We start from the raw sequence: 13,217 nt of genomic DNA on the forward strand, positions 1-13,217 counted from the left end.
GTTTGACTAGGTGTGGATATATATGTATATCCTGCTTGGGATTTGCAGGATTGCAATATATTTCTTGGATCTGTACATTTTGTCTTTCACCTATTTTAGAAAACTCTCAACTATTATCTTCTCAAATACTTTTTGGTTGATTTTCTCTGTCTGGGACCCCAATTAACATATGCTAAGGCATATAATATTTTCTTGGTTCTTGAACATTCTATTCCATATTTCTCACACTTTTTTCCCTCTTTGTATTTTAATTTGGATAATTTATACTGACCTGTCTTCAAGCAGCTGATTCTTTCCTCTGCTGTGTTCAGTCTGCTGCTAAGCCCATTGAAAAACATAAGGATACTTATGTTTTTTTTCATTTCTAGCTTAAAAATTATTACTTCCATTTTGTTCTTTTTTATAGTTCCCACCTCTCTGCTGAAATTCCCCATCTGTTCATGCATTTTATCCACCTTTTCCACTAGAACTTTTACATATTTGTCATAGCTATTTTACAGTTTAATCATTTCATTTTTTTATTTTTTTAAGAGTTTAGTCATTTTAAATCTGAGCTATCACTTAATATCTTTAATAAGATGTCTAGAGCTATCATTGCTTCTAGCACTATTTCTACACTTGTGTCTCATAATTTATTTTTTTTAATTTTTGGGGGGGAATATTGGGGAACCGTGTGTTTTTCCAGGACCCATCAGCTCCAGGTCAAGTCATTTTTTTCAATCTAGTTGTGGAGGGTACAGCTCACTGGCCCATGTGAGAATCGAACCGGTGACCTTGGTGTTATGAGCACTGCGCTCTAACCACTGAGCCAACCAGCCGCCCCACTCATAATTTTTTTTTAATTATTTTTTTAATTTATTGGGGTGACAATTGTTAGTAAAATTACATAGATTTCAGGTGTACAATTCTGTATCACATCAAACCCACTCATAATTTTTAATTAAGTTTTTGTGTAAGGGAATTGTAGAAACCAACATAAATAGAAAAGGGCAATCTCCCTTTCGTCAGGTCACTAATGTGGGGGAAATTAGTTGGTCTTCCTTGTAGTTGAGCTGAGTCTGAGCTTTGTTGCTGCTCTAGTTAGATTCAGTTCATTACTGGTTTCAAAAGTTTTAAGGGCGTATCAGGATTTTCCCTTCAGCAGGACTCTGAACACCAACAATATTCCATTAAACTCTTTATGCTTTAAGCCAGTTCCCAAATTTCTGAACTGATCTCTTTCTACTTTACAGTTTGCCTGCTGGATTGGGAGTTACTGGAGATTTAGTCTCATGCCTGATTTCTTATGACTTGGGAGATCTTTCTCCAAGTCATAAGGTTGAAAGCATAATGGCTGTGGTATCCTCAGTTAAGGCCTGCAATGTCCCTGCTCACCTCTTTTTTTTTTTAATGGGTAAATCCCTAAATAGATTTAGAAAATACTTTTTTATATATCCCAAATAAGAAAAAAGGACATTGTAATTGAATTTCACTGGGAGCCCACAAACTGCCCAGGAAAATAACGGAAATGATCAGAATGACCCTTTTCGTTGGAACTGCAACCCAGACCAAGTGCTTAAGTACCCCGAGACTCTGTTGTAAGGTTGCAGACATCCACCCCACCACTGACCCCAATTATAGAGAAGCAATAACCACTTCAGGGTCCAGGACTATTCAGATGGTTGAAAAATCCTATTTTTAAACAGAAGGCTAAAAATTATTGAGGCTCCCACCAAGATATTGTCTGGATGTAAAATATAATAAGAAACAAATGGCATGGAAAGACTTTGATTGATTTCCAGATTTTGGTATCCAAAAATTTTTATCTAATGAGTTAAAGAAAGTAAAATACGATCTAGCCCTAAGAAGGGAGGCAGTATAGCATCTGGGCTCTGGAGTTAGAATGCCTAGATTCAATTCCGTTCATCTTAGCCTTGTATGTAACTCCTTTGTGCTTTAGTTTCTTTAGTGGTAAATTGGAGGTAATGGTAGTACCTACCTCGTATGGTTGCTGAGGATTATATAGTTAATATATAATTATTTATATTATAAGTTAATATAGAATGGTACTGGCTCATAACAAATGTTATAAAAATGTTTTCAATCATTACTAGCATCAACTTTGGCAGATTCAGAAATACCAGGATGTGTGGACAGTGATATAAATTAAAATTTGTGGCCCAAATCACCCTACCCACTCCATATGCTTTAAGCCATACTCTCAGCTAAAATTTCCAAATATTTTTCCCATATAACTTAGAGATTCCTTTTCATAATTTCATAAATTCCATTCATCCTTTCAGGACTTAATACAGTTATGTGTATATCATCCTATGTGGATATCACGAACATATAGGACTTGACAACAGGAGTCAACCTGAGTTGGCTCCTTGGCAAGCGAGGTGGCTGTAAGATGGATGGATGAACCAGGCAGAAACTCTTCTGGCCCACTTCTAGCCTCTGGGAAAAAGAAAACAAGAGATACTGTGGAAGACCAGAAGCACCATGTACTCGAAGTAATATGGCTTCTTAAGGGAAAATCTCACATCTCTCCTGAAATTATGGTCCCAGAACCTAGAAAATTGCTATTCATTTGATGGTCTCAAAATACTGTTGTTGAAAAGGAAACATGGGAATGTAAATGCATACGAGGTCTGACAATTAAGTTCGCGAAATTGTTGTGTTGCAGAATCCAAGACCTCAAAGAACCCAAGCGGCACTCAGAGAGTTAGGAGAGGCAGCTTTATTACGCCGGCAGGCTCAGCGGGATCCTTCCCAAAAGACTGAACCCCTCGCAAGGTTTTGAGCAGGTTTTTATGGGTTGGGGACTTCCTTGAATCGGGGAAGGGGTAGGTGTCCTCTGGAGATTGGCTCAAGGTGTGGCTTGGAGGGGGTTATGCGGAAGTGGGCTGGGGCTTAGGCTGGGGACTTCTCTCTCCCCGCTGGGGCCATTTTAGCTCAGTTCCACGTGGCAGGGAACCATTTTAAGGTCAGTTTCCCCATCAGTTGCAACAATGTTGCTAATCTTTTTTTGATACTGGAGGGATTATTCATTATGAATTTGTACCAACGGGACAGTTAACCAAGTTTATTATTTGGAAATGCTGAAAAGGCTGCATGAAAAAGTTAGACGACCTGAACTTTTCGCCAATTTATGGCTCTTGCATCATGACAAGGTACCAGCTCACATGGCACTGAGGGAGTTTTTAGCCAGAAAACAAATAACTGTATTGGAACACCCTCCGTACTCACCTGATCTGGTCCCAATGACTTCTTTCTTTACCTGAAGATAAAGGAAATATTGAAAGGAAGACATTTTGATGACATTCAGGACATCAAGGGTAACACAATGACAGCTCTGATGGCCATTCCAGAAAAAGAGTTCCAAAATTGCTTTGAAGGGTGGGCTAGGCACTGGCGTCAGTGCATAGCTTCCCAAGGGGAGTACTTCAAAGGTGACTGTAGTGATATTCAGCAATGAGGTAGGTAGCACTTTTTCTAGGATGAGTTGGTGAACTTAATTGTCTGACCTCATATGTTGATCTCTTCTCCTTCTTGGAGCCCCACAAAAATGAAAGGAAATGAATAAACCCAGAAGGATAAAGAGCGTAGGAGACATCAGAGCATGAAAAGATGGGAAGCTAAGTGAAAAAATTAGCAGGGCTGAGAAAGCTGCATACCAAGTGTCTGCAGAGGTAGTGCTAATGAGAAGCGAGCCATTTCCTGCCACAGAGTTCCAGCTAAGCTCAAGTTCTAGAGAACCCAGAAACCCAGGAAGAAAGACCCACGGAGGAGAACAGGTTGAAGACAAGAGGACTGGATGAAAGTCTCTATAAGGATCCATTAGCCTTCAAGTCCCCTCTACAATGCTGCATCTGTCAGATGATTACTCCTCCCTGGCAGGAGTCTGGAGGTTTAGTCTGTGGAGCAATAGAACCAGAGAGGCGCCTTACTAGCAAAAGAGATTCATTGGAAGTCTACCTACTGAACAAAAAGAAAACACACTTCTCTATCCACTCTCACCCCGTCCCCACTGTCTCCTTCTTGGTAGGTAGGTTATTCCCTCCCTAGGCATGAAAATGGGGAATTTTTCTCTGGAGAAACTGAACATCCTCAGAAAAATAACCTAAAGAGGTAGCTTCTGTTATGAAAGCCACCAAATGACAAACTCCACACGTAGATCCAGAATTCAAATCAACCTTTTAATACCTGACTCTTCAATGTAAATGGACAAAAAAAGGATTACTGGACATTTGATGAAAGCCTTCAAAATAAATAAAGGAGACTAAAACAAACAAAAAAAAGGGACTAATGTACTTGCCTCCCTTAGTTTCTGGGATTCCACACACTCTTATTTTTCTCCTACATTATTGCCCAGTCCTTCTCAATTTTCTTTGCTGGATCGTCCTCTTTCCTTGACCTTTAAATGTGACAGGGTCCAAGACCCTACCAACCCCAGAACCTCTTTTCTAATTCATCTATACTCACTCCTTTAGTGATCTCATCCAGCCTCATGACTTTAAATATTATCTATATGCTCTTGACTCCCAAATGTGTATCTCTAGATCAATCTTGCCCCAACTCCAGACTGTATATCTCTATGCCTACTCAACCTCTCCATTTCGTGAACCTAATAGGCACCCCAAAACCAATACGTTCAAAATGTACTACTGATCTTCCCTCCCCCAAGAATCTGTACCAGAGTCTTCCCCATCTTAATGAATGTCAATTTATGAGTAAATCAATATTAATAAATGTCTTTCCAGTTGCTCAAGCTGAAATACACATTGTGTATTACATTGGGTTTCCCCAAAAGCAGACTCTGAGATAAGGATTCAAGTACAAATAGTTTATTTTAGAGAAGCAGGGGCCACTAATAGGAGAGTGAGGAAGTGATATATGAAAGAGAAGACAGCTAATAAAGATGTGTTGTTCTTATAATGCTAAGCGAAATAAGTCAGATAGAAAAAGCAGAGAACCGTATGATTTCACAGATATGTGGTATATAAACCAAAAACAACAAAAGAACAAGACAAACAAATGAGAAACAAAAACTCATAGACACAGACAATAGTTTGGTGGTTACCAGAGGGTAAGGGGGGTGGGGGGTGGGAGATGAGAGTAAAGGGGATCAAATATATGGTGATGGAAGGAGAACTGACTCTGGGTGGTGAACACACACTGTGATTTATAGATGATGTAATACAGAATTGTACACCTGAAATGTATGTAACTTTACTAACAATTGTCACCCCAATAAACTTTAAAAAACAAAGATGTGTTGTTAAGCCAGCTACCACTGATTGACTGGAACTTATCTTGTGGGAAACCGTGTAATACATGTGTCAGAATTATCCCACCTGAGGGACAAGGGAGCTGGGATATTTATACACCAACTCCTGAAACTCACCATTTGAAGGCTTCCCCTATGTGGGGTTAATTTCCCAGCACTTCCAGTTTAAGGTAGGAATTATTAGAGTGGTTTTCCTTTTGAACATCTCAGAAAGACCTCAGGCACAGAGATGCGGCATCTGGGGTACAACAGCACTAAACCTTTGGAATTATCCTTACCGTCCCTTCTTTTTTTATACCCCTATTCAGTCCATCAGCAAATTCTGTCTTCAAAACATACCCGAGTCCGCAGCTACCACCGTAATCCAGGCCACCATCAACACTGAGCTGGATCATTGTATTAGCTTGCTTCCTGTCCTCCCTCTTTCCACCTTTACTCCCTGTATTAGTTTCCTAGGGCAATTCTAACAAAATTCCCCAAGCATTGTGGCTTAAAACAACAGAAATTTATTGTCTCATAGTTCTTGAGGCTAGAAGTCCAAAATCAAGGTGTTGGCAGGGCTATGCTCCCTCTGAAACCTGTAGGGAAATCCATCATTGCCTTTTCCTAGTTTCAGGTGGTTTGTGGTCCATCTTTGGTGTTCCTTGGCTTGTACGTGCATCACTTCAATCCTCCATCCTTACATGGTGTTTTCCCTGTGTCTCTTCACAGTCTTTCCTCTGTCCATGTCTGTATGTGTCCAAATTTCCCCTTTTCATAAGCACGTCAGTCGTATTGGATTAGGGCTCATCCGAATGACCTCATCTTAACTTGATTAAATCTGCAAATACCCTGTTCCCAAATAAAGTCACCATCTGAGGTATGGGGGGTTAGGATTTCAACATATTTTTTTGGGGGGGCACAATTCAATCCATAACACTCTCACCCCCCATAGTCTATTATCAGTCTTTTTTTTTTTTTTTTAAGATTTTATTGGGGAAGGGGAACAGGACTTTATTGGGGAACAGTGTGTACTTCCAGGACTTTTTTTTTTTTTCTCCTCAAGTCAAGTTGTTGTCCTTTCGGTCTTAGTTGTGGAGGGCACAGCTCAGCTCCAGGTCCAGTTGCCATTGTTAGTTGGTTGTTAGTTGCAAGGTGCACAGCCCACCATCCTTTGCAGGACTCGAGGAGTTGAACCGGTATCCTTGTGGTTGAGAGCCCACTGGCCCATGTGGGAATTGAACTGGCAGCCTTTGGAGTTAGGAGCACGGAGCTCCAACCACCTGAGCCACCGGGCCAGCCCCTATTATGAGTCTTTTAAAACTCAAAGTTATATTCAGCTCAGAACCCTTCAATGATTTTCTAACTTATTCAGAGTAAAAGCCTCCATTCCTAAAATGGTCTACAAAGCTCTAATCATCAGCATTCCCAACACTTCCTCTGTAATTTCATCTCTTACCACTCACCTTGTTCAGTTTCAGCCCACTGTCCTTACTGTTTCTTGCATCCTATGGTAAACTATCCTCCAACAGAAGACTAAGTGAAAATCTGAATACTGAATGGTGATATCCTCTGCCTCCTTCCCTCACTCAGTTCTTAGAATACTAGTAACCAAGTTTACATCTCCCCGTTTGGAGATTCGAAGATCTTCCCTAGGGAAACTGAACAGGTCAAGAGAAAATCCTACCAACTCAAACCCACAATGAGTTACCACCTCATACCTGTTAGAATGGCTATCATCAAAAAGACAAGAGAAAAAAAAAAAGAAAAAAAAGGGGGCTGGCCCAGTGGCTCAGGCAGTTAGAGCTCCATGCTCCTAACTCCGAAGGCTGCCGGTAGGCTCTCAACCACAGTAGGCTCTCAACCACAAGGTTGCCAGTTCAATTCCTCGACTCCCACAAGGGATGGTGGGCTGCGCCCCCTGCAACTAGCAACGGCAATTGGACCTGGAGCTGAGCTGCGCCCTCCACAACTAAGACTGAAAGGACAACTTGAAGCTGAACGGCACCCTCCATAACTAAGATTGAAAGGACGACAACTTCACTTGGAAAAAAGTCCTGGAAGTACACACTGTTCCCCAATAAAGTCCTGTTCCCCTTCCCAATAAAATCTTTAAAAAAAGAAAAAAAGACAAGAGATAGTAAGCAAGGATGTAGAGAAAAAGGAACGTTTGTACACTGCTGGTGGGAATCTAAATTGGTACAACCACTATGGAAAGCAGGATGGAATTTCCTCAAAAAATTAAAAACTGAACCAACATATGATCCAGCAATTCCCCTTCGGGGTATTTATCCAAAGAAAATGAAAACACTAATTTGAAAAGATATTTTTCCCAACAACATTTGTTATAGCCTTTATTTCCCCCTCTAATTTAAAATGCTCTCTTTTTCATGTACTAAATTCTGACAGACAAATAGAGAGACAGAGACAGAGAGAGAATCTGGTCTTGGACCCTCTATTTTTTTTTTTTAATGTTCATTTATTCTTGGGTTAATAATAATATTCTATTTGAATAAATATAGCTTCATAGCACATTTTGATATCTGATAGAGTAAGTCCTTCCTCCTACTTGGTCAGTATTCTTGGCTCTTCTCACATTCTTTTGGTCAACCTGCCAAATTTCATTTTAAAAAATAGGTTAATTTGAGTAGAAATGACGTCTTTAAAATAAATGGTCTCCCATATGTCTTTATGTATTTGGCTCTTCTTTTATATCTTAGAGTAAAATTTCACAATTTTATTCATATGGGATTTTCATGTTCCTTGCTAAGTTTATTTCTTGTTTTTTTAATAGATTTTGCAACAATTGTGAATTGATTCTTTCCCATGACATATTCTAATAAGTTATCACTGGTGTATAGGAAAGCTATTGATTTCTATATGGTAATTTTATATATAATAAATTTATTAACTGCCTTATTCTAATAATTTTTCAGTTGGTTCACTTAGATTTTCTAGGCAGTATCTTTCATCTCCAGATAATGCTTTGCATTGTGTCTTTTTTCCAATATTTATATATCATCTCTTTTTCTCGTCTCTCAGCAATAAATATTCCAATGTGATATTGGCTAGTAGAGATGATAACTGGTATGCTTTTCTTGTTCTTTATTTTTTAATGGGCTTTGCAGTTTGCCACTTGTAGTGTAACAAGTAATTTGTTGGATAGACTCTCAATTATCAGAAGCATGAATGTATTATCTAAACATTGTTTACATAGAGTTGCTTCATTCAGAAGACAGCAAGACATCATGGAAGAGATATTCTGCAGCTGTCCTCCTTTGGTCCTGAAGAAATGTCCTGACCAGGGACCAACATGTTAACAGTTTATATAAGGTGAATTTCATGGAGACTAAGGAGCTACCCAGATATTTTCTAAGTAACTCTTTATACCCCTGCTTGCATGGGTAGCACAGCTTATACATGTTACAGTAACGTGTTCAATGTAACAGGATACATCTGTATTGAATATAAAGTATTTAACTTAATAGAATACATCTGTATGTAACATTTACATACTTGTTTAGATCTGGTTGATTGCCTTTATGGGAATCATAGAATGGGTATCCCCTTATAGGGAACTTCCACTACAAGCACAATGTTTGCCTTTCGTTCCTAGAAGATGCTTTTTATCATATAATGGAAAGATGATGATGATGATGATAACAGAAGTTATTAGATGTTTAATATGTGCAAGTTATTGTTAAAAGTACTTTATATATAACTCGTTTAGTTATATGCATTCAATCATTTATAAAATTCTATTCCCAGCTTACTAACAATTGTGTTTGTATGTGTGTTAACAAGAGTGAATGTCGGATTTTACTGAATGCTTTCTCAGCATCTATTGAGATAATTGTATGATTTTTCTCCTTTATTCTGCTACTTGAGTTAATGATATGAATGTGTCTCCTACTGTTGAATTAGAACCTCAGGGAATCTTCTAATCCATCAGTGTCATCAATTTTCACTAATTATCTCACCCTCCTTATGTTCTCATTTTCTTCTTTCCCAGTCTAGATTCCATAGTATATCATCGTAATTACCATACTATAAATATTTTTAATTCTCTTGTCACTTTCTCTTCATTATACTCACAAAATTCCAAGTCCTCCCAAACCCAGTTAACTGAGTAACCCATGTCTGCACATGAACAGCTGGACATGGCTGGAGAGAATTAAAAAAACTGTGCTGTCTTAACTGAAATTTTTGATCACAGACCTTAAATGAGTACTCAGTACTACCCAGCAATCCTGTTATTCTCCCCCAGTAGTTTTGTTTTCCCATTGTCCAATATGACCTTTTATTCTCCCTTCAAACCTCCAACATACTCCTCCTCGCACTTCATTTTCATATGACCTCAATTTATAATTCATCAGAAAAACAGAGACATTCAGATTCATCTTCCACCCACCTAACCTGTTCTGATCTGCATCAGGACACATATTCTCTGCTTTTTCACCTAGGTCCGCACTCTATCCTACATCTTTTTGCCTCCTCAAGGATCAAATTCCTTCTCTCTGCTGCATCATCAATTTCTCCTTCTCTACTGGATCATTTCCATCACCAAACACACATCCCTTAGTATCTCTCATCTTAAAACACACACACACACACACACACACACACACACACACACAACCCTCCCTTAACACCACCGTATCTGTATTCAGTTACCATTCCACTTACTCCTACTCATAGCAAAACTTATGAAATGTTATCATCTGTGCTTTTTCCGCTTCTTAACCTTCCATCATCTCAGCATGCTCCAATCAGCCTTTTAACCTCTTCGTTGCACTGAAACTGCTCTTGTCAAAGCTATCATTGACCTCCAGTTTGCTAAATTCACTTTTCTGTCCTCATCTTATTTGACCTCTAGGAAGCTTTCAACATGGTTAGCCACTTCCTTCTTGAAATACTTTCTTTTCTTAGCTTCAGTAATTTACCACTCTCCTGGTTTTCTTCCATCCCATTAGCTGACACTTCTCAGTCTCCTTTTCTGGCTTCTTGTCAATCCAACTTCCAATTGTTGGAGTGACTCAGGACTCCACTCTTTATCTTTTTGTCTTCTTACTCCTTTGGTGCTCTCATCTACTTCCAGTGGTTTTGAACTCCTGATGGGTGACAAACACTGTCTCCTTGACCAAACTTTAGACAGGCTCATCTGAGCCCTCTTTGGACTAAGCTTCATCCTTGGGCCCTGTCATTGGCCTGTCCAGTAAGTTTCAGCAAGAATCCTACTAAGTCATTTCAGTAAGACTCTTCCTACCCTCGATATCTGATCAAGTCCCTGATCTCCCATCCTTGTTGTCTAAGGCCTTTATCAAGAATCTTGTTTTGTCAATTTTGCAAGAATCCCCCTACTCTTGATGTTTCTTTCTAGTAACTTTCCATTAATTGACACCCTCACTCTTCTCATTGGTTATAAATCCGCAGCTTTCTTTGCTATATTCAGAGTTTAGCTCAGGCTCTCTCCCCAGTTGCAATATTCTTGAATAAAATCTTTCCTGACATCTTTAACAAATGTTCAGTGAATAACACTCTTTAACTTGGCTTCCACGTTTATATGTCCAGCCCAGACAAATATATATAGGTATACACACACACACACACACACACACACACACAATGTTTCCCCAAAAATAAGACCTAGCTGGACCATCAGCTCTAATGCGTCTTTTGGAGCAAAAATTAATATAAGACCCAGTATTATATTATATAAGACCCGGTCTTATAGTAAAATAAGACCGGGTCTTATATTAATTTTTGCTCCAAAAAACACATTAGAGCTGATGGTCCAGCTAGGTCTTATTTTCAGGGAAACACAATATAGATAGATAGATAGATAGATAGATAGATAGATAGATAGATAGATAGATAGATAGATAGATACTATTGTCTCTTTGACAGCTGTTCTCAGATAGCTAATAGGCATTTCAAACTAAATAGATCCAAAATAGAACTTTTGATCTTCCCCTTTCACTTCAGTAGAATATCTTCCTCTACCAGACAGGCTGTCTAGAAGAGAAGGTAGGCACTGAAAAGTCTCCAAATCTTCTAGCTTTCGTTTTTCAGGCTTCTTTCTCTCCTTCTGAGCTTCTTAACCATAGCAACTGTGGTGGTTTTAAAGTATGGCAATAAATTCTTTGACGTCCCTTTCATCAAGAAGTAGGGTTTACATCCCCTCCCCTTGAATGTGGGTGGGTTTGTGACTGCTTTGAGAAGTAGAAAATGGTGGAAGTAATACTATATGACATCTGAGACTAGGTCATAAAAGCCCATGCAGTTTCCACTTTGCTGGCTGGAACACTTTCTGGGAGCTCTGTTCAGCTATGTATGAAGTTTGATTACCCTGAGGCCGCGATGCTGGAGAAGCCATGTGTAGCTGCTTCAGTTAACTGTCCCAGCCTACAAGTACAAAGGTCCTATGCTATGTGCTAAATATTAGGGATGCAGAAATAAATGAGGCAGAAGCACTGTCTTCAAGATTTCCCACTAGCTTCAACTTCAAGATAAGAATCGAATTGTCTTCTCCCCCCAACACACATGGCTTTGGTATCAAAGGAGACTTCTCTTACTCCTAGTATTCCTTTTCCTCCTCATGTTCCTCATTAGCCTCTTCCTCTATCTTTTGCATCTCTATTGGTTCTGCTTTCTCTTTATTGCCTTCCTTTTCCTCCTTCTCTTTACAAACTTTAAGTCTTATTTTTCACTCATTTATACTTGCAAGAGGGAGATTAAAAATTGGGCAAGAAAAGGAAAAGAAACTTATCTGTTGCTGTTATAGTTATCTATTGCTGGGTATCAAATCACCCCAAAAATTAGTGGCATAAAGAAACAACCATTTTATAACAAGTGTTAGTAAGAATGTAGAGAAAAGAGAACCCTGTGCACTGTTGGTGGGAATGTAAATTGGTACAGCCGCTATGGATCGCAGCATAGAGGTTCCTAAAAAGATTAAAAACAGAAATATCATATGATCCAGCAATTCCATTTCTGAGTAGTTAGCCAAAGAAAATGAAAACCCTAACTCAAAAAGTTATATGCATCCCCCATATTCATTGCATCATTACTTATAATAGTCAAGACATGGAAGCAACCTGTATGTCCATCAATGGATGAATGGATAAAGAAAATAAGATTTATATATTACATTTTATACACACACACACACACACACTCAACACACTCACACAATGGAATATTATTCAGCTCATAAAAGAAGAAAATCTTGCCATTAGTGAGAACATGGATGGATGGATTGACCTTGAGGACATTATGCTAAACAAAATAAGACAGACAGAGAAAGACAAATATCCTATGATCTCACTTATATGTGGAATTTAAACAAACAAAGTCATAGATACAAAGAACAGATTGGTATTTGCCGGAGGTGTGGGGTCAGGGTGGGGGTGAAATGAATGAATGAAGTCAAAAGTTACAAAGTTCCAGTTCTAAAATAAATAAATCCTGGGGATGTAATGTACAGCATGGTGACTATAGCTAATAGTACTATATTGTATATTTGAATGTTGGTAAGAGAGTAGATCTTAAAAGTTCTCATCACAAGAAAAAACATTTGTAACTATGTGATAATGGATGTTAACTAGACTTATTGCAGTGACCATTTCACAATATATCCAAATATTAAATCATTATGTTGTACACATGAAACTGATACAGTATATGTCAATTATACCTCAATTTAAAAAAGAAACAACTATTTTATTATGCTTATGGATTCTGTGGGTCAGGAATTCAGAAAAATAATAGTGGAAATGGTTTATCTCTGCTCTGGAGCCTCAGCTAGCAAAACTCAAGTAGATGGGGGGATTCAAATGGCTGGTGGCTGGAATCATCTGGAAGCTTTTTTACTCATGTGTCTGGCACTTCAGCAGGAATAGTAGGAATGCTTGTCTTAGCTGGGACAGTCAACTGGAGCACCAATGGACATGTGGCCTCTCCAACA

The sequence above is a fragment of the Rhinolophus ferrumequinum genome, chromosome 9, assembly GCF_004115265.2.
Source record: "Rhinolophus ferrumequinum isolate MPI-CBG mRhiFer1 chromosome 9, mRhiFer1_v1.p, whole genome shotgun sequence".
In the NCBI taxonomy this organism is placed as follows: Eukaryota; Metazoa; Chordata; class Mammalia; order Chiroptera; family Rhinolophidae; genus Rhinolophus; species Rhinolophus ferrumequinum.